Source organism: Macrobrachium nipponense, chromosome 3 (assembly GCF_015104395.2).
Source record: "Macrobrachium nipponense isolate FS-2020 chromosome 3, ASM1510439v2, whole genome shotgun sequence".
NCBI classification, from domain to species: Eukaryota; Metazoa; Arthropoda; class Malacostraca; order Decapoda; family Palaemonidae; genus Macrobrachium; species Macrobrachium nipponense.
The window spans coordinates 98379247-98389437 of record NC_087202.1 but is presented as its reverse complement, the minus strand read 5'-3'; the positions used below and the strand labels follow the sequence as shown (position 1 = coordinate 98389437).

General features: G+C 37.4%; 1 protein-coding gene across 3 annotated transcripts in view; it reads left to right on the top strand.

The window, feature by feature from the left end:
• The window catches only part of LOC135221907 (ras-related protein Rap-1), a 104204-nt gene that overhangs the window by 73331 nt on the left and 20682 nt on the right, over positions 1-10191 (top strand). Inside the window, exon 1 of one of the 3 annotated variants that reach the window (XM_064259909.1) lies at positions 1-59. This exon is cut by the window's left edge and continues 88 nt beyond it. The exons of the other annotated variants lie outside the window; for them this stretch is intronic. The gene's annotated coding sequence lies outside the window, so the exon portion shown is untranslated. The remainder of the gene's footprint in view (positions 60-10191) is intronic. 3 annotated transcript variants of the gene reach the window in all.

The following is a 10191-nucleotide window of genomic DNA, read 5'->3' as shown; positions in this document are numbered from 1 at the left end:
AGTGCTGGTAGTGTCTCTGCTACTGCTGTCTCCCTCCCTGGTCCTGCTACTTGGAAAGTGTAAGTAGACCCAGCTTCGGTTAACGTTCCTTGTCTGCAGTTTTGAGGGAAGACCTGTTTTCATTAGAAGTGTGGTTTTGTAATACTGCGTTTACTACGGAACGGTAAAACACAAAACACCGGGTGAGGAGTAGACTGGAAAGGTAAGGTGTCTGAGGCTTATATGTAATATTTACACACACACACACACCCACACACAAACACACACACATATATATTTATAGTATATATATATATATATATTATATAGATATATATATATATATATATATCAGAGCTATATCCATTGAAATATTGTAGCTGACTCTCTGGATGTCAGTTTTTATCAGAGAATAAAACTTCCAGACAAGGCAAATAATATCTCATATATTTCTGAAGTGGATATATTTTGGTGTTTATTTAGCGGTAATATGTTCAGGCAGTGGTTTTCATAATTTAAATTTATATATATATATATATATATATATATATATATATATATATATATATATATATAGTATATGGTTTGCTTGAGCCTCTTTCCACATAGTTATGTAGTGCTATACAAGTATTATCATATTACTAATAAGTGAGAGATTTGCTTCTAAACACAACACAGAAGTTACCACTGGCGAGACAATATGGACCATTCAAGATGTTGGGTAAGAGGCAGACGTCTCATGATGGAGACGAGGCTGCTGTTTGAATTAGGTCTAATGAGGCCGGATTGCCTGATCGTAATTACATCATATTACATGATTGCCTCATATATGTTGGCTGGAGAGCTTGTAACGTAGGACTGACAACGCATTTGGGTGTAGTTTTTTTTTTATATGCATACTAACTATTGTACTAAGAAACCGTGCACACCGTAGCTGTCCAGAATCGTCGCATATCCATGAGTGGTTCCAACAAATGTGTCTTTGTTGTGGGAGGGTGAATGACCAAGTTACTCATCCCGAGATGCATATTCCCGAACTGTGACCGAGTACTGGGACCTCCCCTGAAAAATGCGGGACTCCATATCTTAAAAACTAACCATAGAATCTTCTTGAAACTAATCTCATTGAGTTCCCCACACCCAAGTTTCGAAGGTAGTTTCTTCGTAACTGACTAAGCCTAAACCCACCCAAACCTAACCTAGGGACATGGTAAAAAAAACCGGGGCTAGTGCAATACTGGTATACATCTCATGAATTTGCTTCCAGGTCGACATCAGACCAGTTTTGATAACAAGACCCCCCCCCCCCCCCCACCCACCCCCGACCATTCGGCAAACATCCCCAAAAACCAAGGAAATTTGGAAACATGAGGACATTCCAGAAGAAGTTCGATGCACAGCTATTCAAAACCACCTTTGGTTTTCAAAGACTAACATAGTCATTCAACTAGATATGAAACTGACAAATATTATATATATTTTCCTTTCAGCACTGAATGACCTTATAGCTAAGTCCAAGTGCTTGGCCTTTGGCCTAAATTCTATTTTCTGTTCTATTTTTAACCGATAGATCTCTTAATTAAGCCCCAGGATTTGTTAGCGCTGTGGTTCAGTTAAAGATTATGTACTAAGAAGTCCAACTGAACAAAGCCTGCTCACTTTTGAAGTCCAACCAAAGATACTGCACAAGTCACAGGGGCTAAGAAAAATCTTCGGACCCTTGGGATTACTTGTGGATTCCGTAGCAACTTTCAATATATACGTAGAGAAAAATAAACCTCTTTTATTATATTTTTAACTGGTCATCGGCTAAACCACAGAAAACTTCGCGGTGTATTCTATTTATTTTATCCTTTTCACTAATACGAAGGGACTTACATTTTAAAATAAATGTGTTATCTTCACAGTAACCGCACAAGAACTAATTTTAAGATTACTTGGCTTCGTATGAGGACTTAGCAAATGCATTCATTAAGATTTAAAAGTAGAGTATTACACTGCAAAGAATGAGCAGCAGAAAAAGTACCGTGAGGCAAGAGCCTGCGCTGGCATAAGGCCAGATTAATGTAACCCAGCCAGCTGTCTTTTCCCTATTGCCGCGACTTAAATTGCCCATTTACATTCTGGTGACCTAATTGCCTTACTTGTTTTAATAAGAGAAAGTATATTCAGAAATAGGTATGTATTGTGTAAGTCATTTAAAAACATTTATTCTCATTTTACAAGTAGTTACTTGGAATTCTAGTATATACAGATATATGGATAGGTGAAATGAGTATGTATATACAGTGTATAGGTATGGGTATACGTTTGTATATACATAGTAAATTCAAGTATGTATTATACTTAGAATAAGAAAAAAAATATGTGTAGAATCTAAGCTAGCTATATATTGTTACAAGGAGTATGATAATACTCTCATCGGATAAAATTCTGAATGTAATTCTGTTATAATTGTAAAATATTGTATATTTTCTCTAATAAAAGATAAAAAAAAAATTGCCAAAAGCTGAAAACAAACCAAGTAACAGAGGATTATGAGGCAATGTTGAATCATAAAGCGAAATTCATCTTACCCGGCAAATTAGTTATTCGCGCAACGGCATTTGGCAAACATGCGCGGCATTCTACGTAGTTTACTATCGTCGTCTCCGACGAGAAAATATAAGTCTGTACAGCCGCAGCGACCATAGAACGAGTGGTTGCGGTCTCCATTATATCGGGTAGCCGCAAAACACCCCGGCGATGAGCGTCGTTGCAAATTAGTCCTTATGATGTCTGTTCGCGAAGGCCATTGACGTTTTGGTATCTCGATCTTGGGTAATCGCGTCAGTCAAGCCTTCTTGAGACAGGATGTACGAAAAAAGTAAGAGAGAAAGAAAGAAAGAAAGAAAGAGAGCGAGTGAGGGAGGCCCGGATTCATATCCTAACTGTGATTTCCTGTGTAGCACATGAGAGCTCCCTCCCTCGCTTTATCTATCACTCTGTCTCTTATTCCGTCGTTCTTAAATACGTACATTTATGAATAATCTGTATAGACCTATGTGCATACGTACACATATATACACTGTATATACGCATATACATAAATACATACATATATATATATATATATATATATATATATATATATATATATATATATATGTGTGTGTGTGTGTGTGTGTGTGTGTGTGTGTGTGAGTGAGTGTATATATAAATTTTTTGAATGCTTTGAATTAGGACAGAGCTAGAGAGAGAGAGAGAGAGAGAGGATGACCTGACAATCCTCAGTCATCTGCAAGAAATCTTTGCAAAAGTGTTGACTGACATCTCGGAAACCAGCATGTCAGAGGACAGCGGGATCTCCGCAGTCTGCTAAGAATAAGTGGTAACTGGTAAACCGGTCTTAAACGGAACTGGATACAATTCTGTATCAAAGTAGTTGCCACTGGATCGTTACTGCTTGCGTAATTAAGAGATCCAGGGGTGTTACGGAGAGAGTCTGCAAAATGAATTGCAGGTCTCTCTTCGCTCTCTTCGAGTGTCTAGAAGTAGCTGTGACTCTTTCGTCATGCCAGAGCCAGAAATCATCGCGTCGGCGTTCTTGCTCTTTCAACACTTAGGCAGCTAAAGGCTAAAATCAAAACAAATGAACGTTGTCAGCAATCGTAAGGACATTTTCAAAATTCAGAAATAGTGGCCATATTGCTGGTATGCAGGGGAAAAAACGAGAAGAAAATCATTATTACTGAATGGTTTGTTTATAGTTAGACCACCGAGTTGAGATTCTGAATGCTTACAGCAAAGGAAGAGCAAAGAAAATATGGGAATTGAATGAGAATACCAAGACCACTTTGTTTTGGAGAGATTCCATCATTGTTTTCAAAGATGTAAGTTTTAGTTTGACACTTTGTAAGTGATTCCGAATCCGAATGCCCTTACCAAGGCCAAACAGACCTGAAAACAAAAAGTATACAGCCTGTTATCACGCGAACGAAGCGGCAAGTCTGTCTTCAAAAAAGGAGAAGGTTATAGACGGAAATTAATCTGTGCTGCAACAGAAATGAAACTACGCTGACCCAGTTTAGGAGTTTTTCGCAGGCCATCCGAAAAAAAATTACAGTGTAAAAACTGAGCCCTCTAAAAAGGTAGCAAAAGTATTAAAAAGGAGGAAAGGCAAACGCGCATAACGCTGCGTCAACCTAAGCATTGCAAGAAGTTGTAGATAATGTCAAGAAGCGAGGGTTCTTTAAGTGTCACAATTGGTTCGCTGAATGAGAGAAAAGGTTGAAACTGATTGAAGAGAGTTGACTCAAGTACTTAATGTGCTCCATCCTTCTATTTCATCCTTGAACACTATTTGCGAATATTTTAAGAGCATTGAATAAAGTTTTCCTTCCAAGTGCGTCATCAGCTTTGCGAATTTAGCTTTTCGTTTAAAATCATCATAACTGTACCATCATAATTAATCTCGTGGTGTCCACATTGTTATACACTCTTGCTTCTTCTCTTAATTGACTTTGCTCTCTCTCTCTCTCTCTCTCTCTCTCTCTCTCTCTCTCTCTCTCTCTCTCTCTCTCTCTCTCTCTGTGCACTTTTTAAACCATGCCCTTCAAAGCTCTCCTCGTTCCATTTACTCATATGCTAATGGACGACCTTTTATGGATATTTCACTGCTGCGCTCCCTCCCTGCTTCACATGAACAAGTCAGCTTTCTGTAGGAGGTGTCTGGAGAACATTTCCTCAAAAGGAAGTCTTTGGAAGTTGAAATACGTCTAACAACTGTCTATTTCCCATTTTTTTTTTTTTTTTACTTCAGCGTCACCAGTATTTGCAAGCATGTTCATCATCGCACGTTCAAGCATTAATGGGTATCGACACGTTACGGTTATCGGGGAGACCGGTGTAACCCTGTCGGTCTCGACCCTTAATCTTCGTTAAAGGAATTACAAAGTATCCCTTGCCCTTTAAAAAAAAAAAATTCTAATTGATATCCGGGATGTTGAAGTGCAAAACTAAGATGATAATTACGTGACTTCAGTCTCGCACCGATGCCGAAAAATATCTAACATAGTACAAAAGTTGGGGCGGATAGAGAGAGAGAGAGAGAGAGAGAGAGAGAGAGAGAGAGAGACTAATAGATACCTAGTAACACGTTCGTGCTGAGCCGCCTTCGGCGGAAAGCTTAACGCTACATTCTGTAAGAATTGATTTCTTCTCGCTGGCAAAGAGTTATGCTCTTCGGTTAGTACTTTTTCACGTTAGAGCTTCAAGTTTTAAATCATTTACCGTTTCCAATAATGATACGACCTTGGGAGTTCGAGATTTAGAAAATCCAAATTGCTTTCATATTTTTGAGCGACATCTTACTTTTGTCGACGTCGTTGCTACATTGTCCTAACCCTTTGACATTTTCCATTATCTAGCAAGACGACAAAGACAGCGGGAGTTTGGTAGAAACTGAACGCTCTTAACTTTTTGTCCCATTTCCTAGATATAATATGGGATTTCCCATAGAATTAAGAGATCCTTTCGTTGATCACAATGGGTAGTCCGTGGTATGTTCTTTGTCTGGTGTCGTCATCTAATCTACATGAGCAGGTTTAGTCTACCTTTTAAATCTTTCAAAGTATCTAAGTATCTAGTATTGCCTTTAATTCGTCTACAAATGACGAATTTAGATGTTTAGATGTGCACAACTCCCATAAGATTAGCAGGAAACATTTTTGCCTGGATTCTTGAATCTTGGGCCGAGTGGCGTTCGGAGAAAGTCCTAAAAAATCACAGGACCAAAGGAGACGAAAAACGGGAACAAGAATTGAGCCTGGCGACCGACTTCTTCTTGTTTCAATTAGTTTTATTGGACTGGTTTATATAGATGTTATTCATTTTCATTACATGATAATCAAGACGAAAATTGTACATTAAGAAGAGAGGTAAAACAAAAACATAAAGTTTTTTTAACGTCAGTTTTTTTTTTTTTATCAAGGTATTTAACACCGAGATGAAAGTTTAACTTTGAATTCCTTTTAACATGACATATACATCATTCTTGCAGTTGTCAAGGACAGTTCTCTCTCTCTCTCTCTCCTCTTCTCTTCTCAGTCCCTCTCTCTCTGCTCTCTCTCGTCTCTCTCTCTCTCTCTCTCTCTCTATCTTCAGTCTCACCGATCTCTCATCCTCTCTCTCTCTCTCTCTCCATTACGTAAATCGTTTCTTACTTATGCTTAAACCACTCAAGCCACGCTTGAATACTTCATTCATCTTTATGCATCACTCATCCAGCATGCTTGTTCCAGCCTTATTTTTGGGCTTCCGGGTTGCTCTGAGATAATCAGTAAAACCGCGGATGGATTTTTATACGCTTACCCATCTTTCTCGGTCTTTCAGGGATGACGACCAGCAAATCTTAGTGTAAACCAAAAGGTATATACTAAATTGAACATCTAAACAGAGTGCACTGTGTACTGTGTATTCATATTCATTAAATTTAAATGAATAATATTATAAAAGCAAATAAATGAATAAATACGTCAGACACTTGGAAAATGTTAGACTATAATGACCTGGTGTCTTATCCCATTCTCTAATTTCATGGAAAAACATTTAGACATTATTATTATAGGATATATATTATATATAATTATATAAGTATATATATAGATAATTATATTTATTTTATTATATATAGTTACATATTATAATATATTATAATTATATATAATATAAAATTATATAATATATATTATATAGTATATAATATCTTTGATATATATATATAATAAATATATATGTATATATATATATATATATATTATATATATATATACTATATATATATATATAATTATATATATATATATATATACATATATATATATAAGGACAAATTTGTGTCGGGGTGGAGTCGTGTCGTTGCAAATGTGCCGCCCTTGCGTGTCTCTGGAGGGCGGGGTGTGGTGCCAAGGTGACTGGGATTGAGGGAGTAGGACAGGGCCCGTTGCTGAGGATGGTTGGGTAGGGGAGAGGGGAGGAGGTTTGTGACTCGGTCGGCCATAATGGAATAGTAGTCACGGGGGATAAGAAGGGGGTGGGGAGAGGGGGTTTAGTAGCTGTAGTAGTGAAGCCCAGCCACGAAAAGGCACAGCATTGTAGTGAATGCTGTTTAATTAAGACTGTTGTGAGTCTTGGCTAGGTGGTCTTCCTGCTCTCCTGCATCGCATATTTGGCTCTATACATATATATATATATATATATATATATATATATATATATATATATATATATATAAAGATAAGAGGCCCATAAAACACTATTTGAACGTTGCACCACATGGTGTTTTATGGGCCTTTTATCTTCATATTATACTGTTGTATTACAGTAAAATACATTCATATATATATATATATATATATATATATATATATATATATATATATAATACACTACAAATGTGCTTTAATATCTAATTCGCTCTACCTCGAAATCAAATATAATTTCATATATGTTAACCGAAGGGGAATATTTTAATTGATAAGAAATTCGTCGGCTCATGGGCCCAAACTACTGGAACCAAGAGAGTTCAGGACGTACATTGAAGTGCTTTAAACCACACATCGATATACCTATACCACACATATATATATATATATATATATATATATATATATATAATATATATATATATATATATATATAAGAGAGAGAACTGTCGTAGCCTCATGATCTAGAAAGCTAAAAATAATCATTCTTTCGCTCCACCGCTGTGATCTCTTTGAATGGCTCTGACGACAAAGAAAATCATGATTCGCCAAATCACTGGAATACAGGCGGTTTCGTGTATGTCTCCGCCAATGCGATTTGTACTATTGATTTATTGCTCCTTTTGTCGCTCGTCCCACAGAAACAAAGTCGGCTCATTGCGTGATCGGAAGGATGGAGTTAGAGCTCAGAATGTATCCATGGTACTATACTGCCGCCCCTCGTCTCTCTCTCTCTCTCTCTCTCTCTCTCTCTCGTATACGGACAGTAGTATGCATCCGTGTACGAAGAATGTTGAGGGCAGATGAAAGTCCCAGATTTCCGAAAGTATTATGAAGCGAGACGAAACACTTCCTGTCACGTTGAGCGTTAAAATTCCGGGAGGCATCGAGACCCGGTGCATTATTAAGATCTATCTGTCTTGAGCCTTGCCTCAGCCTCAAACGGCGAGACACGGCCCCCACCCTCGTTCGAAAGGCCAAAATTATCCTCAACTCAAGATGCGTGCGTACTTTTAAAAATGGCTGATCATATGTTGGTTTGACACCATAAATCACCAGTGTTCCCGAGATTTGAGCTGCTTTGCAAATTTTGCGTAGGATTAGTTATGTTTCTTTACTTGTTCATGTTTTACAACTAAAACAGGTAGCGGGTATTTTTCGGCATTTGAGAGAGCTATGGTTTCTCATAGATTATGGATATGCTTTGGTTAACGCTTCAAACTTAACCCTTTTATAACAACGCTAGTCTTGGAATTGTTTGCCTAAGATTCACAGGTTTGATTAGGCGCATAAAAGTTTTCATTTTCGCATTAGATTCCCTTGGAATTCAGACTGCTTCTGACTCTATATTACCCATATAATGTTGATTTTGCTTAGTCTGTAATAAGATATATTTATATGCGATGCGGATATGACAGATTTAGTGATTTGTGCACATATGGATTGAAATGCATGCAAGATGATGCGCGGCTTATGTCAATTTGACAACCTTTTTCATAATAACCTGCAGTCTTATAGGATGACAAGGATCGCAATCCATTATTAATATTTTATATTACCGGAACCCGTGGAACCTCCATGTTGGGTGAACAGGCCTATAGACCCAGCAACGAAAATGCAATCCTGAAATCTGCACAAAAGAAGGACGCTGCTTGTACAGTCAGTGTTCATGCAGTGCATGATTAAATGACTATATCAAGGTTCTTTTTCTAACTCTGTCATTAATAAATAACCCTCTATTATTTTTTTGTTTTGTTTCACAGTCCTCCAATTCGACTGGTGGTATTTATATTGTGGAGTTCCGGGTTGCATCATCGGTAGGAGTCCATCACTTTTCTTATTATTATTATTATTATTATTATTATTATTATTATTATTATTATTATTATTATTATTATTATTATTAATTACTTATTATTATGATTATTATATTATAAATATATGAAAAATCGTCGGGTATTAGATGAGCTTCATTTTGAATTGAAATTAAACCGCAAAATGCTTTAAAAAAAAACATAGACGTTACATGAATCAAAACCGAAAAGAGGCCCAACTTGACTTTTTTGCCCCCCCCCCCCCAACCCCCACAACCCCCCAAAATAAAACTCTTAAAAGCAGTGACCGCACATTCTTATTTGAGATGCATGCAGATATTTATCTACGTGCAAAATTATAAAATATCATTAAGGAGTACGAATATAAACCATTTTCAGTAGACGTTTGCAGGAGAGAATCAAGAGTGTCGAAAAAGAAAGCCCAGATCTGGACCAATTTCGATACGAAAGTGAACAGAAGGTTAACGCGCTCTCCGCCTGTAGAAAATGCCACAGTCACTGCAGAAACTCATGATGAAACAACAAAATGTCGCCTAAGAAATGGAATTGAGGGCGGAATCCAAATGACGTACTATTAGTTCCAAAAACTGTATACAATACTGCGAAACTCAAAGAATAAGGAATAAGAACAAAACCCATCTTAGCTGCGTGATCAGTTGCTAAAGTGACTCCAAAGTCCAGTGGTGAAGCAAAGGAATCAGCCAGGAGATTTTTGCACGATTTTACGAAGGGAAAATCATTTCTAAACGTATGGGAACACTAACGTCAGTCTTTCTCTGCATGTGCCGCTGCAGTTATTCTTCAAGATTAATGGCCTTTCTTCCCCCGAAACCGTCTGCCCTTTAACCCAAGGTCCATTAAATATATTCCGAGTATATTTAAAGGACCTTGCTTTTAACCCTGGTATCTTCATCTCTGTTATTCCGTCCGTTTTCTTTCCTGCAGATTTGATAGAGCTGAGATCTAGCCAGTATGCCATCTAACCTAATTGTTTTCGTCTTATGATACTTTTCTATCCTTCCATATTCTCTTTCTTCCACCTTACTTTCCAGCCTCTCCTAACAATTGATTCATAGTGCAACTGCTTTGAGGTTTTCCTCCTGTCACACCTTTCTGTCAATTTCCGTTTCAGC